Source organism: Salmo salar, chromosome ssa02 (assembly GCF_905237065.1).
Source record: "Salmo salar chromosome ssa02, Ssal_v3.1, whole genome shotgun sequence".
NCBI lineage: Eukaryota > Metazoa > Chordata > Actinopteri > Salmoniformes > Salmonidae > Salmo > Salmo salar.
In genome coordinates, this window is record NC_059443.1 from 93,943,700 (window position 1) to 93,963,026 (window position 19,327).

Sequence of the window (19,327 nt, forward strand, 5' to 3'; positions counted from 1 at the left end):
TCTGTCAAAATCTGAAGGTCGGTATCAATATTTTTTCTTTACGCTTAATGTTTAAATGTGCATTGTCTCAGCCTCCAGTATTTATGCTGCAGTAGTTTATGTGTCGGGGGCTAGGGTCAGTCTGTTACATCTGGAGTATTTCTCTTGTCTTATCCGGTGTCCTGTGTGTATTTAAATATGCTCTCTCTAATTCTCTCTTTCTCTCTTTCTGTCTTTCTCTCGGAGGACCTGAGCCCTAGGACCATGCCTCAGGACTACCTGGTATGATGACTCCTTGCTGTCCCCAGTCCACCTGGCCGTGCTGCTGCTCCAGTTTCAACTGTTCTGCCTGCGGCTATGGAACCCTGACCTGTTCACCGGACGTGCTTGTTGCACCCTCGACAACTACTATGATTATTATTATTTGACCATGCTGGTCATTTATGAACATTTTAACATTTTAACATTTTGACCATGTTCTGTTATAATATCCACCCTGCACAGCCAGAAGAGGACTGGCCACCCCTCATAGCCTGGTTCCTCTCTAGGTTTCTTCCTAGGTTTTTTGGCCTTTCTAGGGAGTTTTTCCTAGGGAGTTTTTCCTAGCCACCGTGCTTCTTTCACATGCTTTGCTTGCTGTTTGGGGTTTTAGGCTGGGTTTCTGTACAGCACTTTGAGAATATCAGCTGATGTACGAAGGGCTATATAAAAATAAATTTGATTTGATTTGATTTGATTGTTGGCGCAGCAGGCAGTGCGTCAATCTCATAATCTTAAGGTCGTGAGTTCGATCCTCACATGGGGCAGCAAAGCTTATAAAAAGACTCTTGTCTGAAGGTGAAAATTAATTCTCAGTGGTTTCGGAATTTCACACAATACATACTTTTGTCAAGGTGGAAACCACATCTTAAGGTCGATATCTATATTTTTTACTTTAGAATGAAATCATAGTTTTTTTCTCAGGTGTTGTGGACTTTCAGACCATACATTTTGGCACGGTGCTTACGTCACTGTCAAAAAGTGAAGGTCGGTATTGATATTTTTGATTACACTTAATGATTTAACGTACCTCGTTGGCGCAGCAGGCAGCACATCAGTCTCATAATCTGAAGGTTGTGAGTTCGATCCTCACACGGGGCAGCAAAGCTTATTAAAAGCCAGCGTTGTCTGAAGGTGAAAATTAATTCTCAGTGGTTTTGGACTTTCAGACAATACATACTTTTGTCACGGTGTAAACCACATCTTAAGATCGATATCAAATTGTTTTACTTTAGAATGAAATCATAGTTTTTTTCTCAGGTGTTGTGGTTTTTTCAGACCATACATTTTGGCACGGTGCTTACAACGTCTGTCAAAAAGTGAAGGTCGGTATCGCTAATTTTTTCTTTCGATTTGCTGATTAAATCTTGCTCGTTAGCGTAGTAGGTAGCGCGTCAGTCTCATAATCTGAAGGTCGTGAGTTCGATCCTCACACGGGGCAGCAAAGATCCTAAAAAAGAAAGTGTTGTCTGAAGATGAAGTGACAATTAATTCTCAGATGTTTTGGACTTTCAGACAATACATACTTTTGTCACGGTGGATACCACATCTTAAGGTCGATATCAATATTTTTTACTTTAGAATGAAATCATAGTTTTTTTCTCAGGTGTTGTCGACTTTCAGACCATACATTTTGGCACGGTTCTTACAACGTCACTGTCAAAATCTGAAGGTTGGTATCGATATTTGTTCTTTACGCTTAATGTTTAAATGTGCATCGTTGGCGCAGCAGGCAGCGCGTCAGTCTCATGGTCTGAAAGTCGTGAGTTCGATCCTCACACAGGGCAGCAAAGCATTTAAAAAGACAGTGTTGTCTGAAGATGAAGTGAAGATTAATTCTCAGTGGTTTTGGACTTTCAGACAATACATACTTTTGTCACGGTGGATACAACATCTTAAGTTCGATAACAATTTTTTTTTTACTTTAGAATGAAATCAGAGTTTTTTCTCAGGTGTTGTGGACTTTCAGACCATACATTTTGGCCCGGTGCTTACAACGTCTGTCAAAATCTGAAGGTCGGTATCAATATTTTTTCTTTACGCTTAATGTTTAAATGTGCATTGTCTCAGCCTCCAGTATTTATGCTGCAGTAGTTTATGTGTCGGGGGGCTAGGGTCAGTCTGTTACATCTGGAGTATTTCTCTTGTCTTATCCGGTGTCCTGTGTGTATTTAAATATGCTCTCTCTAATTCTCTCTTTCTCTCTTTCTGTCTTTCTCTCGGAGGACCTGAGCCCTAGGACCATGCCTCAGGACTACCTGGTATGATGACTCCTTGCTGTCCCCAGTCCACCTGGCCGTGCTGCTGCTCCAGTTTCAACTGTTCTGCCTGCGGCTATGGAACCCTGACCTGTTCACCGGACGTGCTTGTTGCACCCTCGACAACTACTATGATTATTATTATTTGACCATGCTGGTCATTTATGAACATTTTAACATTTTAACATTTTGACCATGTTCTGTTATAATATCCACCCTGCACAGCCAGAAGAGGACTGGCCACCCCTCATAGCCTGGTTCCTCTCTAGGTTTCTTCCTAGGTTTTGGCCTTTCTAGGGAGTTTTTCCTAGGGAGTTTTTCCTAGCCACCGTGCTTCTTTCACATGCTTTGCTTGCTGTTTGGGGTTTTAGGCTGGGTTTCTGTACAGCACTTTGAGAATATCAGCTGATGTACGAAGGGCTATATAAAAATAAATTTGATTTGATTTGATTTGATTGTTGGCGCAGCAGGCAGTGCGTCAATCTCATAATCTTAAGGTCGTGAGTTCGATCCTCACACGGGGCAGCAAAGCTTATAAAAAGACTCTTGTCTGAAGGTGAAAATTAATTCTCAGTGGTTTCGGAATTTCACACAATACATACTTTTGTCAAGGTGGAAACCACATCTTAAATTAAGGTCGATATCTATATTTTTTACTTTAGAATGAAATCATAGTTTTTTTCTCAGGTGTTGTGGACTTTCAGACCATACATTTTGGCACGGTGCTTACGTCACTGTCAAAAAGTGAAGGTCGGTATTGATATTTTTGATTACACTTAACGACTTAATGTACCTCGTTGGCGCAGCAGGCAGCGCATCAGTCTCATAATCTTAAGGTTGTGAGTTCGATCCTCACACGGGGCAGCAAAGCTTATTAAAAGCCAGCGTTGTCTGAAGGTGAAAATTAATTCTCAGTGGTTTTGGACTTTCAGACAATACATACTTTTGTCACGGTGTAAACCACATCTTAAGATCGATATCAAATTGTTTTACTTTAGAATGAAATCATCGTTTTTTTCTCAGGTGTTGTGGTTTTTCAGACCATACATTTTGGCACGGTGCTTACAACGTCTGTCAAAAAGTGAAGGTCGGTATCGATAATTTTTTCTTTCGATTTGCTGGTTAAATCTTCCTCGTTAGCGTAGTAGGTAGCGCGTCAGTCTCATAATCTGAAGGTCGTGAGTTCGATCCTCACACGGGGCAGCAAAGATCCTAAAAAGAAAGTCTTGTCTGAAGATGAAGTGACAATTAATTGTCAGATGTTTTGGACTTTCAGACAATACATACTTTTGTCACGGTGGATACCACATCTTAAGGTCGATATCAATATTTTTTACTTTAGAATGAAATCATAGTTTTTTTCTCAGGTGTTGTCGACTTTCAGACCATACATTTTGGCACGGTGCTTACAACGTCACTGTCAAAATCTGAAGGTTGGTATCGATATTTGTTCTTTACGCTTAATGTTTAAATGTGCATCGTTGGCGCAGCAGGCAGCGCGTCAGTCTCATGGTCTGAAAGTCGTGAGTTCGATCCTCACACAGGGCAGCAAAGCATTTAAAAAGACAGTGTTGTCTGAAGGTGAAGATTAATTCTCAGTGGTTTTGGACTTTCAGACAATACATACTTTTGTCACGGTGGATACAACATCTTAAGTTCGATAACAATTTTTTTTTACTTTAGAATGAAATCAGAGTTTTTTCTCAGGTGTTGTGGACTTTCAGACCATACATTTTGGCCCGGTGCTTACAACGTCTGTCAAAATCTGAAGGTCGGTATCAATATTTTTTCTTTACGCTTAATGTTTAAATGTGCATTGTCTCAGCCTCCAGTATTTATGCTGCAGTAGTTTATGTGTCGGGGGCTAGGGTCAGTCTGTTACATCTGGAGTATTTCTCTTGTCTTATCCGGTGTCCTGTGTGTATTTAAATATGCTCTCTCTAATTCTCTCTTTCTCTCTTTCTGTCTTTCTCTCGGAGGACCTGAGCCCTAGGACCATGCCTCAGGACTACCTGGTATGATGACTCCTTGCTGTCCCCAGTCCACCTGGCCGTGCTGCTGCTCCAGTTTCAACTGTTCTGCCTGCGGCTATGGAACCCTGACCTGTTCACCGGACGTGCTTGTTGCACCCTCGACAACTACTATGATTATTATTATTTGACCATGCTGGTCATTTATGAACATTTTAACATTTTAACATTTTGACCATATTCTGTTATAATATCCACCCTGCACAGCCAGAAGAGGACTGGCCACCCCTCATAGCCTGGTTCCTCTCTAGGTTTCTTCCTAGGTTTTTGGCCTTTCTAGGGAGTTTTTCCTAGGGAGTTTTTCCTAGCCACCGTGCTTCTTTCACATGCTTTGCTTGCTGTTTGGGGTTTTAGGCTGGGTTTCTGTACAGCACTTTGAGAATATCAGCTGATGTACGAAGGGCTATATAAAAATAAATTTGATTTGATTTGATTTGATTGTTGGCGCAGCAGGCAGTGCGTCAATCTCATAATCTTAAGGTCGTGAGTTCGATCCTCACACGGGGCAGCAAAGCTTATAAAAAGACTCTTGTCTGAAGGTTAAAATTAATTCTCAGTGGTTTTGGAATTTCACATAATACATACTTTTGTCAAGGTGGAAACCACATCTTAAGGTCGATATCTATATTTTTTTACTTTAGAATGAAATCATAGTTTTTTTCTCAGGTGTTGTTGACTTTCAGACCATACATTTTGGCACGGTGCTTACGTCACTGTCAAAAAGTGAAGGTCGGTATTGATATTTTTGATTACACTTAACGATTTAACGTACCTCGTTGGAGCAGCAGGCAGCACATCAGTCTCATAATCTGAAAGTCGTGAGTTCGATCCTCACAAGGGGCAGCAAAGATTGTTAAAAGCCAACGTTGTCTGAAGATGAGAATTAATTCACAGTGTTTTTGGACTTTCAGACAATACATACTTTTGTCACGGTGTAAACCACATCTTAAGGTCGATATCAAATTGTTTTACTTTAGAATGAAATCATTGTTTTTTTCTCAGGTGTTGTGGTTTTTCAGACCATACATTTTGGCACGGTGCTTACAACGTCTGTCAAAAAGTGAAGGTCGGTATCGATAATTTTTTCTTTCGATTTGCTGATTAAATCTTCCTCGTTAGCGTAGTAGGTAGCGCGTCAGTCTCATAATCTGAAGGTCGTGAGTTCGATCCTCACACGGGGCAGCAAAGATCCTAAAAATTAAGTGTTGTCTGAAGATGAAGTGACAATTAGTTCTCAGATGTTTTGGACTTTCAGACAATACATACTTTTGTCACGGTGGATACCACATCTTAAGGTCGATATCAATATTTTTTACTTTAGAATGAAATCATAGTTTTTTTCTCAGGTGTTGTCGACTTTCAGACCATACATTTTGGCACGGTGCTTACAACGTCACTGTCAAAATCTGAAGGTTGGTATCGATATTTGTTCTTTACGCTTAATGTTTAAATGTGCATCGTTGGCGCAGCAGGCAGCGCGTCAGTCTGAAAGTCGTGAGTTCGATCCTCACACAGGGCAGCAAAGCATTTAAAAAGACAGTGCTGTCTGAAGATGAAGTGAAAATTAATTCTCAGTGGTTTTGGACTTTCAGACAATACATACTTTTGTCACGGTGGATACCACATCTTAAGTTCGATAACAATTTTTTTTTTACTTTAGAATGAAATCAGAGTTTTTTCTCAGGTGTTGTGGACTTTCAGACCATACATTTTGGCCCGGTGCTTACAACGTCTGTCAAAATCTGAAGGTCGGTATCAATATTTTTTCTTTACGCTTAATGTTTAAATGTGCATTGTCTCAGCCTCCAGTATTTATGCTGCAGTAGTTTATGTGTCGGGGGGCTAGGGTCAGTCTGTTACATCTGGAGTATTTCTCTTGTCTTATCCGGTGTCCTGTGTGTATTTAAATATGCTCTCTCTAATTCTCTCTTTCTGTCTTTCTCTCGGAGGACCTGAGCCCTAGGACCATGCCTCAGGACTACCTGGTATGATGACTCCTTACTGTCCCCAGTCCACCTGGCCGTGCTGCTGCTCCAGTTTCAACTGTTCTGCCTGCGGCTATGGAACCCTGACCTGTTCACCGGACGTGCTTGTTGCACCCTCGACAACTACTATGATTATTATTATTTGACCATGCTGGTCATTTATGAACATTTTAACATTTTAACATTTTGACCATGTTCTGTTATAATATCCACCCTGCACAGCCAGAAGAGGACTGGCCACCCCTCATAGCCTGGTTCCTCTCTAGGTTTCTTCCTAGGTTTTGGCCTTTCTAGGGAGTTTTTCCTAGGGAGTTTTTCCTAGCCACCGTGCTTCTTTCACATGCTTTGCTTGCTGTTTGGGGTTTTAGGCTGGGTTTCTGTACAGCACTTTGAGAATATCAGCTGATGTACGAAGGGCTATATAAAAATAGATTTGGTTTGATTTGATTGTTGGCGCAGCAGGCAGTGCGTCAATCTCATAATCTTAAGGTCGTGAGTTCGATCCTCACACGGGGCAGCAAAGCTTATAAAAAGACTCTTGTCTGAAGGTGAAAATTAATTCTCAGTGGTTTCGGAATTTCACACAATACATACTTTTGTCAAGGTGGAAACCACATCTTAAGGTCGATATCTATATTTTTTACTTTAGAATGAAATCATAGTTTTTTTCTCAGGTGTTGTGGACTTTCAGACCATACATTTTGGCACGGTGCTTACGTCACTGTCAAAAAAGTGAAGGTCGGTATTGATATTTTTGATTACACTTAACTATTTAACGTACCTCGTTGGCGCAGCAGGCAGCGCATCAGTCTCATAATCTGAAGGTTGTGAGTTCGATCCTCACACGGGGCAGCAAAGCTTATTAAAAGCCAGCGTTGTCTGAAGGTGAAAATTAATTCTCAGTGGTTTTGGACTTTCAGACAATACATACTTTTGTCACGGTGTAAACCACATCTTAAGATCGATATCAAATTGTTTTACTTTAGAATGAAATCATAGTTTTTTTCTCAGGTGTTGTGGTTTTTCAGACCATACATTTTGGCACGGTGCTTACAACGTCTGTCAAAAAGTGAAGGTCGGTATCGATAATTTTTTCTTTCGATTTGCTGATTAAATCTTCCTCGTTAGCGTAGTAGGTAGCGCGTCAGTCTCATAATCTGAAGGTCGTGAGTTCGATCCTCACACGGGGCAGCAAAGATCCTAAAAAAGAAAGAGTTGTCTGAAGATTAAGTGACAATTAATTGTCAGATGTTTTGGACTTTCAGACAATACATACTTTTGTCACGGTGGATACCACATCTTAAGGTCGATATCAATATTTTTTACTTTAGAATGAAATCATAGTTTTTTTGTCAGGTGTTGTCGACTTTCAGACCATACATTTTGGCACGGTGCTTACAACGTCACTGTCAAAATCTGAAGGTTGGTATCGATATTTGTTCTTTACGCTTAATGTTTAAATGTGCATCGTTGGCGCAGCAGGCAGCGCGTCAGTCTCATGGTCTGAAAGTCGTGAGTTCGATCCTCACACAGGGCAGCAAAGCATTTAAAAAGACAGTGCTGTCTGAAGATGAAGTGAAAATTAATTCTCAGTGGTTTTCGACTTTCAGACAATACATACTTTTGTCACGGTGGATACCACATCTTAAGTTCGATAACAATTTTTTTTTTACTTTAGAATGAAATCAGAGTTTTTTCTCAGGTGTTGTGGACTTTCAGACCATACATTTTGGCCCGGTGCTTACAACGTCTGTCAAAATCTGAAGGTCGGTATCAATATTTTTTCTTTACGCTTAATGTTTAAATGTGCATTGTCTCAGCCTCCAGTATTTATGCTGCAGTAGTTTATGTGTCGGGGGGCTAGGGTCAGACTGTTACATCTGGAGTATTTCTCTTGTCTTATCCGGTGTCCTGTGTGTATTTAAATATGCTCTCTCTAATTCTCTCTTTCTCTCTTTCTGTCTTTCTCTCGGAGGACCTGAGCCCTAGGACCATGCCTCAGGACTACCTGGTATGATGACTCCTTACTGTCCCCAGTCCACCTGGCCGTGCTGCTGCTCCAGTTTCAACTGTTCTGCCTGCGGCTATGGAACCCTGACCTGTTCACCGGACGTGCTTGTTGCACCCTCGACAACTACTATGATTATTATTATTTGACCATGCTGGTCATTTATGAACATTTTAACATTTTAACATTTTGACCATGTTCTGTTATAATATCCACCCTGCACAGCCAGAAGAGGACTGGCCACCCCTCATAGCCTGGTTCCTCTCTAGGTTTCTTCCTAGGTTTTTGGCCTTTCTAGGGAGTTTTTTCCTAGGGAGTTTTTTTCCTAGCCACCGTGCTTCTTTCACATGCTTTGCTTGCTGTTTGGGGTTTTAGGCTGGGTTTCTGTACAGCACTTTGAGAATATCAGCTGATGTACGAAGGGCTATATAAAAATAGATTTGGTTTGATTTGATTGTTGGCGCAGCAGGCAGTGCGTCAATCTCATAATCTTAAGGTCGTGAGTTCGATCCTCACACGGGGCAGCAAAGCTTATAAAAAGACTCTTGTCTGAAGGTGAAAATTAATTCTCAGTGGTTTCGGAATTTCACACAATACATACTTTTGTCAAGGTGGAAACCACATCTTAAGGTCGATATCTATATTTTTTACTTTAGAATGAAATCATAGTTTTTTTCTCAGGTGTTGTGGACTTTCAGACCATACATTTTGGCACGGTGCTTACGTCACTGTCAAAAAGTGAAGGTCGGTATTGATATTTTTGATTACACTTAACTATTTAACGTACCTCGTTGGCGCAGCAGGCAGCGCATCAGTCTCATAATCTGAAGGTTGTGAGTTCGATCCTCACACGGGGCAGCAAAGCTTATTAAAAGCCAGCGTTGTCTGAAGGTGAAAATTAATTCTCAGTGGTTTTGGACTTTCAGACAATACATACTTTTGTCACGGTGTAAACCACATCTTAAGATCGATATCAAATTGTTTTACTTTAGAATGAAATCATAGTTTTTTTCTCAGGTGTTGTGGTTTTTCAGACCATACATTTTGGCACGGTGCTTACAACGTCTGTCAAAAAGTGAAGGTCGGTATCGATAATTTTTTCTTTCGATTTGCTGATTAAATCTTCCTCGTTAGCGTAGTAGGTAGCGCGTCAGTCTCATAATCTGAAGGTCGTGAGTTCGATCCTCACACGGGGCAGCAAAGATCCTAAAAAGAAAGAGTTGTCTGAAGATTAAGTGACAATTAATTGTCAGATGTTTTGGACTTTCAGACAATACATACTTTTGTCACGGTGGATACCACATCTTAAGGTCGATATCAATATTTTTTACTTTAGAATGAAATCATAGTTTTTTTGTCAGGTGTTGTCGACTTTCAGACCATACATTTTGGCACGGTGCTTACAACGTCACTGTCAAAATCTGAAGGTTGGTATCGATATTTGTTCTTTACGCTTAATGTTTAAATGTGCATCGTTGGCGCAGCAGGCAGCGCGTCAGTCTCATGGTCTGAAAGTCGTGAGTTCGATCCTCACACAGGGCAGCAAAGCATTTAAAAAGACAGTGCTGTCTGAAGATGAAGTGAAAATTAATTCTCAGTGGTTTTCGACTTTCAGACAATACATACTTTTGTCACGGTGGATACCACATCTTAAGTTCGATAACAATTTTTTTTTTACTTTAGAATGAAATCAGAGTTTTTTCTCAGGTGTTGTGGACTTTCAGACCATACATTTTGGCCCGGTGCTTACAACGTCTGTCAAAATCTGAAGGTCGGTATCAATATTTTTTCTTTACGCTTAATGTTTAAATGTGCATTGTCTCAGCCTCCAGTATTTATGCTGCAGTAGTTTATGTGTCGGGGGGCTAGGGTCAGACTGTTACATCTGGAGTATTTCTCTTGTCTTATCCGGTGTCCTGTGTGTATTTAAATATGCTCTCTCTAATTCTCTCTTTCTCTCTTTCTGTCTTTCTCTCGGAGGACCTGAGCCCTAGGACCATGCCTCAGGACTACCTGGTATGATGACTCCTTGCTGTCCCCAGTCCACCTGGCCGTGCTGCTGCTCCAGTTTCAACTGTTCTGCCTGCGGCTATGGAACCCTGACCTGTTCACCGGACGTGCTTGTTGCACCCTCGACAACTACTATGATTATTATTATTTGACCATGCTGGTCATTTATGAACATTTTAACATTTTAACATTTTGACCATGTTCTGTTATAATATCCACCCTGCACAGCCAGAAGAGGACTGGCCACCCCTCATAGCCTGGTTCCTCTCTAGGTTTCTTCCTAGGTTTTTGGCCTTTCTAGGGAGTTTTTCCTAGGGAGTTTTTCCTAGCCACCGTGCTTCTTTCACATGCTTTGCTTGCTGTTTGGGGTTTTAGGCTGGGTTTCTGTACAGCACTTTGAGAATATCAGCTGATGTACGAAGGGCTATATAAAAATAAATTTGATTTGATTTGATTTGATTGTTGGCGCAGCAGGCAGTGCGTCAATCTCATAATCTTAAGGTCGTGAGTTCGATCCTCACACGGGGCAGCAAAGCTTATAAAAAGACTCTTGTCTGAAGGTGAAAATTAATTCTCAGTGGTTTTGGACTTTCAGACAATACATACTTTTGTCACGGTGTAAACCACATCTTAAGATCGATATCAAATTGTTTTACTTTAGAATGAAATCATAGTTTTTTTCTCAGGTTTTGTGGTTTTTCAGACCATACATTTTGGCACGGTGCTTACAACGTCTGTCAAAAACTGAAGTTCGGTATCGATAATTTTTTCTTTCGATTTGCTGATTAAATCTTCCTCGTTAGCGTAGTAGGTAGCGCGTCAGTCTCATAATCTGAAGGTCGTGAGTTCGATCCTCACATGGGGCAGCAAAGATCCTAAAAAGAAAGTGTTGTCTGAAGATCAAGTGACAATTAATTCTCAGATGTTTTGGACTTTCAGACAATACATACTTTTGTCACGGTGGATACCACATCTTAAGGTCGATATCTATATTTTTTACTTTAGAATGAAATCATTGTTTTTTTCTCAGTTGATGTGGACTTTCAGACCATACATTTTGTTACGGTGCTTACAACGTCTCTGTCAAAATCTGAAGGTCATTATCGATATTTTTTCTTTACGCTTAATGCTTAAAAGTTCCTTGTTGGCGCAGCAGGCAGCGCGTCAGTCTCATAATCTGAAGGTCGTGAGTTCGATCCTCACAAAGGGCAGCAAAGCTTTTAAAAAGACAGTGTTTTCTGAAGATGAAGTGAAAATGAATTCTCAGTGGTATTGGACGTTCAGACGATACATACTTTTGTCACGGTGCTTACAACGTCACTGTCAAAATCTGAAGGTCGGTATCGATATCTATATTTTTTACTTTAGAATGAAATCATTGTTTTTTTCTTAGGTGTTGTGGACTTTCAGACCATACATTTTGGCACGGTGCTTACAACGTCACTGTCAAAATCTGAAGGTCGGTATCGATATTTGTTCTTTACGCTTAATGTTTAAATGTGCATCGTTGGCGCAGCAGGCAGCGCGTCAGTCTCATGGTCTGAAGGTCCTGAGTTCGATCCTCACACAGGGCAGCAAAGCTTTTAAAAAGACAGTGTTGTCCGAAGATGAAGTGAAAATTAATTCTCAGTTGTTTTGGACTTTCAGACAATACATACTTTTGTCACGGTGGATACCACATCTTAAGTTCGATAACAATTTTTTTTTTACTTTAGAATGAAATCAGAGTTTTTTTGTCAGGTGTTGTGGACTTTCAGAGCATACATTTTGGCCCGGTGCTTACAACGTCTGTCAAAATCTGAAGGTCGGTATCAATATTTTTTCTTTACGCTTAATGTTTAAATGTACATTGTTGGCGCAGCAGGCACTGCGTCAATCTCATAATCTTAAGTTCGTGAGTTCGATCCTCACACGGGGCAGCAAAGCTTATAAAAAGACTCTTGTCTGAAGGTTAAAATTAATTCTCAGTGGTTTTGGAATTTCAGACAATACATACTTTTGTCACGGTGTAAACCACATCTTAAGATCGATATCAAATTGTTTTACTTTAGAATGAAATCATAGTTTTTTTCTCAGGTTTTGTGGTTTTTCAGACCATACATTTTGGCACGGTGCTTACAACGTCTGTCAAAAAGTGAAGTTCGGTATCGATAATTTTTTCTTTCGATTTGCTCATTAAATCTTCCTCGTTAGCGTAGTAGGTAGCGCGTCAGTCTCATAATCTGAAGGTCGTGAGTTCGATCCTCACATGGGGCAGCAAAGATCCTAAAAAGAAAGTGTTGTCTGAAGATGAAGTGACAATTAATTCTCAGATGTTTTGGACTTTCAGACAATACATACTTTTGTCACGGTGGATACCACATCTTAAGGTCGATATCTATATTTTTTACTTTAGAATGAAATCATTGTTTTTTTCTCAGTTGATGTGGACTTTCAGACCATACATTTTGGCACGGTGCTTACAACGTCTCTGTCAAAATCTGAAGGTCATTATCGATATTTTTTCTTTACGCTTAATGCTTAAAAGTTCCTTGTTGGCGCAGCAGGCAGCGCGTCAGTCTCATAATCTGAAGGTCGTGAGTTCGATCCTCACAAAGGGCAGCAAAGCTTTTAAAAAGACAGTGTTTTCTGAAGATGAAGTGAAAATGAATTCTCAGTGGTATTGGACGTTCAGACGATACATACTTTTGTCACGGTGCTTACAACGTCACTGTCAAAATCTGAAGGTCGGTATCGATATCTATATTTTTTACTTTAGAATGAAATCATTGTTTTTTTCTTAGGTGTTGTGGACTTTCAGACCATACATTTTGGCACGGTGCTTACAATGTCACTGTCAAAATCTGAAGGTCGGTATCGATATTTGTTCTTTACGCTTAATGTTTAAATGTACATCGTTGGCGCAGCAGGCAGCGCGTCAGTCTCATGGTCTGAAGGTCCTGAGTTCGATCCTCACACAGGGCAGCAAAGCTTTTAAAAAGACAGTGTTGTCCGAAGATGAAGTGAAAATTAATTCTCAGTTGTTTTGGACTTTCAGACAATACATACTTTTGTCACGGTGGATACCACATCTTAAGTTCGATAACAATTTTTTTTTTACTTTAGAATGAAATCAGAGTTTTTTTGTCAGGTGTTGTGGACTTTCAGAGCATACATTTTGGCCCGGTGCTTACAACGTCTGTCAAAATCTGAAGGTCGGTATCAATATTTTTTCTTTACGCTTAATGTTTAAATGTGCATTGTTGGCGCAGCAGGCACTGCGTCAATCTCATAATCTTAAGGTCGTGAGTTCGATCCTCACACGGGGCAGCAAAGCTTATAAAAAGACTCTTGTCTGAAGATGAAAATTAATTCTCACTATTTTTGGACTTTCAGACAATACATACTTTTGTCACGGTGGATACCACATCTTAAGTTCAATAACAATTTTTTTTTAACTTTAGAATGAAATCAGAGTTTTTTCTCAGGTGTTGTGGACTTTCAGACCATACATTTTGGCCCGGTGCTTACAACGTCTGTCAAAATCTGAAGGTCGGTATCAATATTTTTTCTTTACGCTTAATGTTTAAATGTTCATTGTTGGCGCAGCAGGCAGCGCGTCAGTCTCATGGTCTGAAAGTCGTGAGTTAGATCCTCACACAGGGCAGCAAAGCTTTTAAAAAGACAGTGTTTTCTGAAGATGAAGTGAAAATTAATTCTCAGTGTTATTGGACGTTCAGACGATACATACTTTTGTCACGGTGCTTACAACGTCACTGTCAAAATCTGAAGGTCGGTATCGATATCTATATTTTTTACTTTAGAATGAAATCATTGTTTTTTTCTTAGGTGTTGTGGACTTTCAGACCATACATTTTGGCACGGTGCTTACAACGTCTGTCAAAATCTGAAGGTCGGTATCGATATTTGTTCTTTACGCTTAATGTTTAAACGTGCATCGTTGGCGCAGCAGGCAGCGCGTCAGTCTGAAGGTCCTGAGTTCGATCCTCACACAGTGCAGCAAAGCTTTTAAAAAGACAGTGTTGTCCGAAGATGAAGTGAAAATTAATTCTCAGTTGTTTTGGACTTTCAGACAATACATACTTTAGTCACGGTGCATACCACATCTTAAGTTCAATAACAATTTTTTTTTTACTTTAGAATGAAATCATTGTTTTTTTCTCAGGTGTTGTGGTTTTTCAGACCATACATTTTGGCACGGTGCTTACAACGTCACTGTCAAAAAGTGAAGGTCGGTATCGATAATTTTTTCTTTCGATTTGTTGATGAACAGTGCCTCGTTAGCGCAGTAGGTAGCGCGTCATTCTCATAATCTGAAGGTCGTGAGTTCGATCCTCACACGGGGCAGCAAAGCATTTAAAAAGACAGTGTTGTCTGAAGATGAAGTGAAAATTAATTCTCAGTGGTTTTGGACTTTCAGACAATACATACTTTTGTCACGGTGGATACCACATCTTAAGGTCGATATCTATATTTTTTACTTTAGAATGAAATCATTGTTTTTTTCTCAGGTGATGTGGACCTTCAGACCATACATTTTGGCACGGTGCTTACAACGTTTCTGTCAAAATCTGAAGGTCGGTATCGATATTTTTTCTTTACGCTTAATGCTTAAAAGTTCCTTGTTGGCGCAGCAGGCACAGCGTCAGTCTCATAATCTGAAGGTCGTGAGTTCGATCCTCACACGGGGCAGCAAAGCTTATAAAAAGACTGTTGTCTGAAGATGAAAATTAATTCTCACTGGTTTTGGACTTTCAGACAATACATACTTTTGTCACGGTGGATACCACATCTTAAGTTCGATAACAATTTTTTTTTAACTTTAGAATGAAATCAGAGTTTTTTCTCAGGTGTTGTGGTTTTTCAGACCATACATTTTGGCACGGTGCTTACAACGTCTGTCAAAATCTGAAGGTCGGTATCAATATTTTTTCTTTACGCTTAATGTTTAAATGTGCATTGTTGGCGCAGCAGGCAGTGCGTCAATCTCATAATCTTAAGGTCGTGAGTTCGATCCTCACACGGGGCAGCAAAGCTTATAAAAAGACTCTTGTCTGAAGGTGAAAATTAATTCTCAGTGGTTTCTGAATTTCACACAATACATACTTTTGTCAAGGTGGAAACCACATCTTAAGGTCGATATCTATATTTTTTACTTTAGAATGAAATCATAGTTTTTTTCTCAGGTGTTGTGGACTTTTCAGACCATACATTTTGGCACGGTGCTTACGTCACTGTCAAAAAGTGAAGGTCGGTATTGATATTTTTGATTACACTTAATGATTTAACGTACCTCGTTGGCGCAGCAGGCAGCGCATCACTCTCATAATCTGGAGGTTGTGAGTTCGATCCTCACACGGGGCAGCAAAGCTTTTTAAAAGCCAGCGTTGTCTGAAGGTGAAAATTAATTCTCAGTGGTTTTGGACTTTCAGACAATACATACTTTTGTCACGGTGTAAACCACATCTTAAGATCGATATCAAATTGTTTTACTTTAGAATGAAATCATAGTTTTTTTCTCAGGTGTTGTGGTTTTTCAGACCATACATTTTGGCACGGTGCTTACAACGTCTGTCAAAATCTGAAGGTCGGTATCAATATTTTTTCTTTACGCTTAATGTTTAAATGTGCGTTGTTGGCGCAGCAGGCAGTGCGTCAATCTCATAATCTTAAGGTCGTGAGTTCGATCCTCACACGGGGCAGCAAAGCTTATAAAAAGACTCTTGTCTGAAGGTGAAAATTAATTCTCAGTGGTTTCTGAATTTCACACAATACATACTTTTGTCAAGGTGGAAACCACATCTTAAGGTCGATATCTATATTTTTTACTTTAGAATGAAATCATAGTTTTTTTCTCAGGTGTTGTGGACTTTCAGACCATACATTTTGGCACGGTGCTTACGTCACTGTCAAAAAGTGAAGGTCGGTATTGATATTTTTGATTACACTTAACGATTTAACGTACCTCGTTGGCGCAGCAGGCAGTGCATCAGTCTCATAATCTGAAGGTTGTGAGTTCGATCCTCACACGGGGCAGCAAAGCTTTTTAAAAGCCAGCGTTGTCTGAAGGTGAAAATTAATTCTCAGTGGTTTTGGACTTTCAGACAATACATACTTTTGTCACGGTGTAAACCACATCTTAAGATCGATATCAAATTGTTTTACTTTAGAATGAAATCATAGTTTTTTTCTCAGGTGTTGTGGTTTTTCAGACCATACATTTTGGCACGGTGCTTACAACGTCTGTCAAAAAGTGAAGGTCGGTATCGATAATTTTTTCTTTCGATTTGCTGATTAAATCTTCCTCGTTAGCGTAGTAGGTGGCGCGTCAGTCTCATAATCTGAAGGTCGTGAGTTCGATCCTCACACGGGGCAGCAAAGATCCTAAAAAGAAAGTGTTGTCTGAAGATGAAGTGACAATTAATTCTCAGATGTTTTGGACTTTCAGACAATACATACTTTTGTCACGGTGGATACCACATCTTAAGGTCGATATCAATATTTTTTACTTTAGAATGAAATCATAGTTTTTTTCTCAGGTGATGTGGACTTTCAGACCATACATTTTGGCACGGTGCTTACAACGTCTCTGTCAAAATCTGAAGGTCGTTATCGATATTTTTTCTTTACGCTTAATGCTTAAAAGTTCCTTGTTGGCGCAGCAGGCAGAGCGTCAGTCTCATAATCTGAAGGTCGTGAGTTCGATCCTCACACGGGGCAGCAAAGCTTATAAAAAGACTGTTGTCTGAAGATGAAAATTAATTCTCACTGGTTTTGGACTTTCAGACAATACATACTTTTGTCACGGTGGATACCACATCTTAAGGTCGATATCAATATTTTTTACTTTAGAATGAAATCATAGTTTTTTTCTCAGGTGTTGTGGACTTTCAGACCATACATTTTGGCACGGTGCTTACAACGTCACTGTCAAAATCTGAAGGTTGGTATCGATATTTGTTCTTTACGCTTAACGTTTAAATGTGCATCGTTGGCGCAGCAGGCAGCGCGTCAGTCTCATGGTCTGAAGGTCGTGAGTTCGATCCTCACACAGGGCAGCAAAGCTTTTAAAAAGACAGTGTTGTCTGAAGATGAAGTGAAAATTAATTCTCAGTTGTTTTGGACTTTCAGACAATACATACTTTTGTCACAGTGGATACCACATCTTAAGGTCGATATCTATATTTTTTAACCTAGAATGTAATCATTGTTTTTTTCTCAGGTGATGTGGACTTTCAGACCATACATTTTGGCACGGTGCTTACAACGTCTCTGTCAAAATCTGAAGGTCGGTATCGATATCTATATTTTTTACTTTAGAATGAAATCATTGTTTTTTTCTTAGGTGTTGTGGACTTTCAGACCATACATTTTGGCACGGTGCTTAGCGGGACATTAACCTGAGGTCCTCCCAGCCCAGGTCGCTCCAATCCCGGCCAGTGTGGAGAGGGAGAGGCCAGACCTGAAGTCCTCCCAGCCCAGGGAGTCAATGCCGAGACCACGGTCTCTTTATTTAGACAGGGAGTCAATGCCGAGACCAAGGAGTCTTTATTTAGACTGGGAGTCAATGCTGAGACCAAGGTGTCTGTTCCAGATGAGCCCTTTACAGCACCACAATAAAACATCAAAATACAGATTCATAAACACAATAAAAATGCACGTGATTATACACAACAATACATGAAAACAAATTGCACGTTGTTACACCATGAAATATATTGAGGCAACAAAAAAATGACAAGACAGTCGTCCAAAAACTAGCTAAATATAACTGAATTTATTGTACATTAAAAATGTACTTCAATGTGATTGAATTATATAGATCTATCCTGTACTGTAGGTATCGTGTAATGCAGTCATATCTCCGCTTTTTCATTTGAAGCATCATTTTTTTGTTATCCTTTTCTTTTTGCGTGTTCAGGAAACAATTGCAAAGACATTTGGCAACTTAAAAAAAAAAAATTGTAGTCAACTCCGTTCTGCAAGTTAAACGGAGGTCACAGTCAGGTAAAGAGATAAACATCTTGAATTTATGTTTAGTAAAACGTCTAACGACGCACTTAGCTGGCATTCTGGCAAAGAGCTAAGGAGATTTAATGATGCTCCTACGAAAATAGTTTTTTAAAGATTAACTTTAAAGTCTTTAAAGATGTTTCTGAGAAAAACGGGTTCCCCTGAACACTAACCAGGTGGTGTAACCATCAGGCAAATAAACTGTTTAGTTTGGCAACTAAAAACAAGCGATCGGTAACCGTAACAACCGCGATCGGTAACCGTAACAACCGCGATCGGTAACCACAACAACAGACCTAGGACCAGTTGGTTCTATGTTCAGTCTCTCTGGGTTTCCTGTCCTCTCACCCAGAGGATCATGGTAGTATCCTAAATGGCATCCTATGCCCTATATAGTGCACTACTTTTGAATAGGGTGCCATTTGGGAAGAATACAACATGTCTAGGCTTTAGTTCTAGAAGACCCAGGTCCCATACTCTCTGGGAGTCACCATGGTGATGAGGTCTGTGGGGCTCTAGAAGACCCAGGTTCCATACTCTCTGGGAGTCACCATGGGGAGTTTTTCCTAGCCACCCCTCATAGCCTGGTTCCTCTCTAGGTTTCTTCCTAGGTTCTAGCCTTTCTAGGGGAGTTTTTCCTAGCCACCCCTCATAGCCTGGCTCCTCTCTAGGTTTCTTCCTAGCTTCCAGCCTTTCTAGGGGAGTTTTTCCTAGCCACCCCTCAGAGCCTGGTTCCTCTCTAGGTTTCTTCCTAGGTTCTAGCCTTTCTAGGGGAGTTTTCCTAGCCACCCCTCATAGCCTGGCTCCTCTCTAGGTTTCTTCCTAGCTTCCAGCCTTTCTAGGGGAGTTTTTCCTAGCCACCCCTCAGAGCCTGGTTCCTCTCTAGGTTTCTTCCTAGGTTCTAGCCTTTCTAGGGGAGTTTTTCCTAGCCACCCCTCATAGCCTGGCTCCTCTCTAGGTTTCTTCCTAGCTTCCAGACTTTCTAGGGGAGTTTTTCCTAGCCAC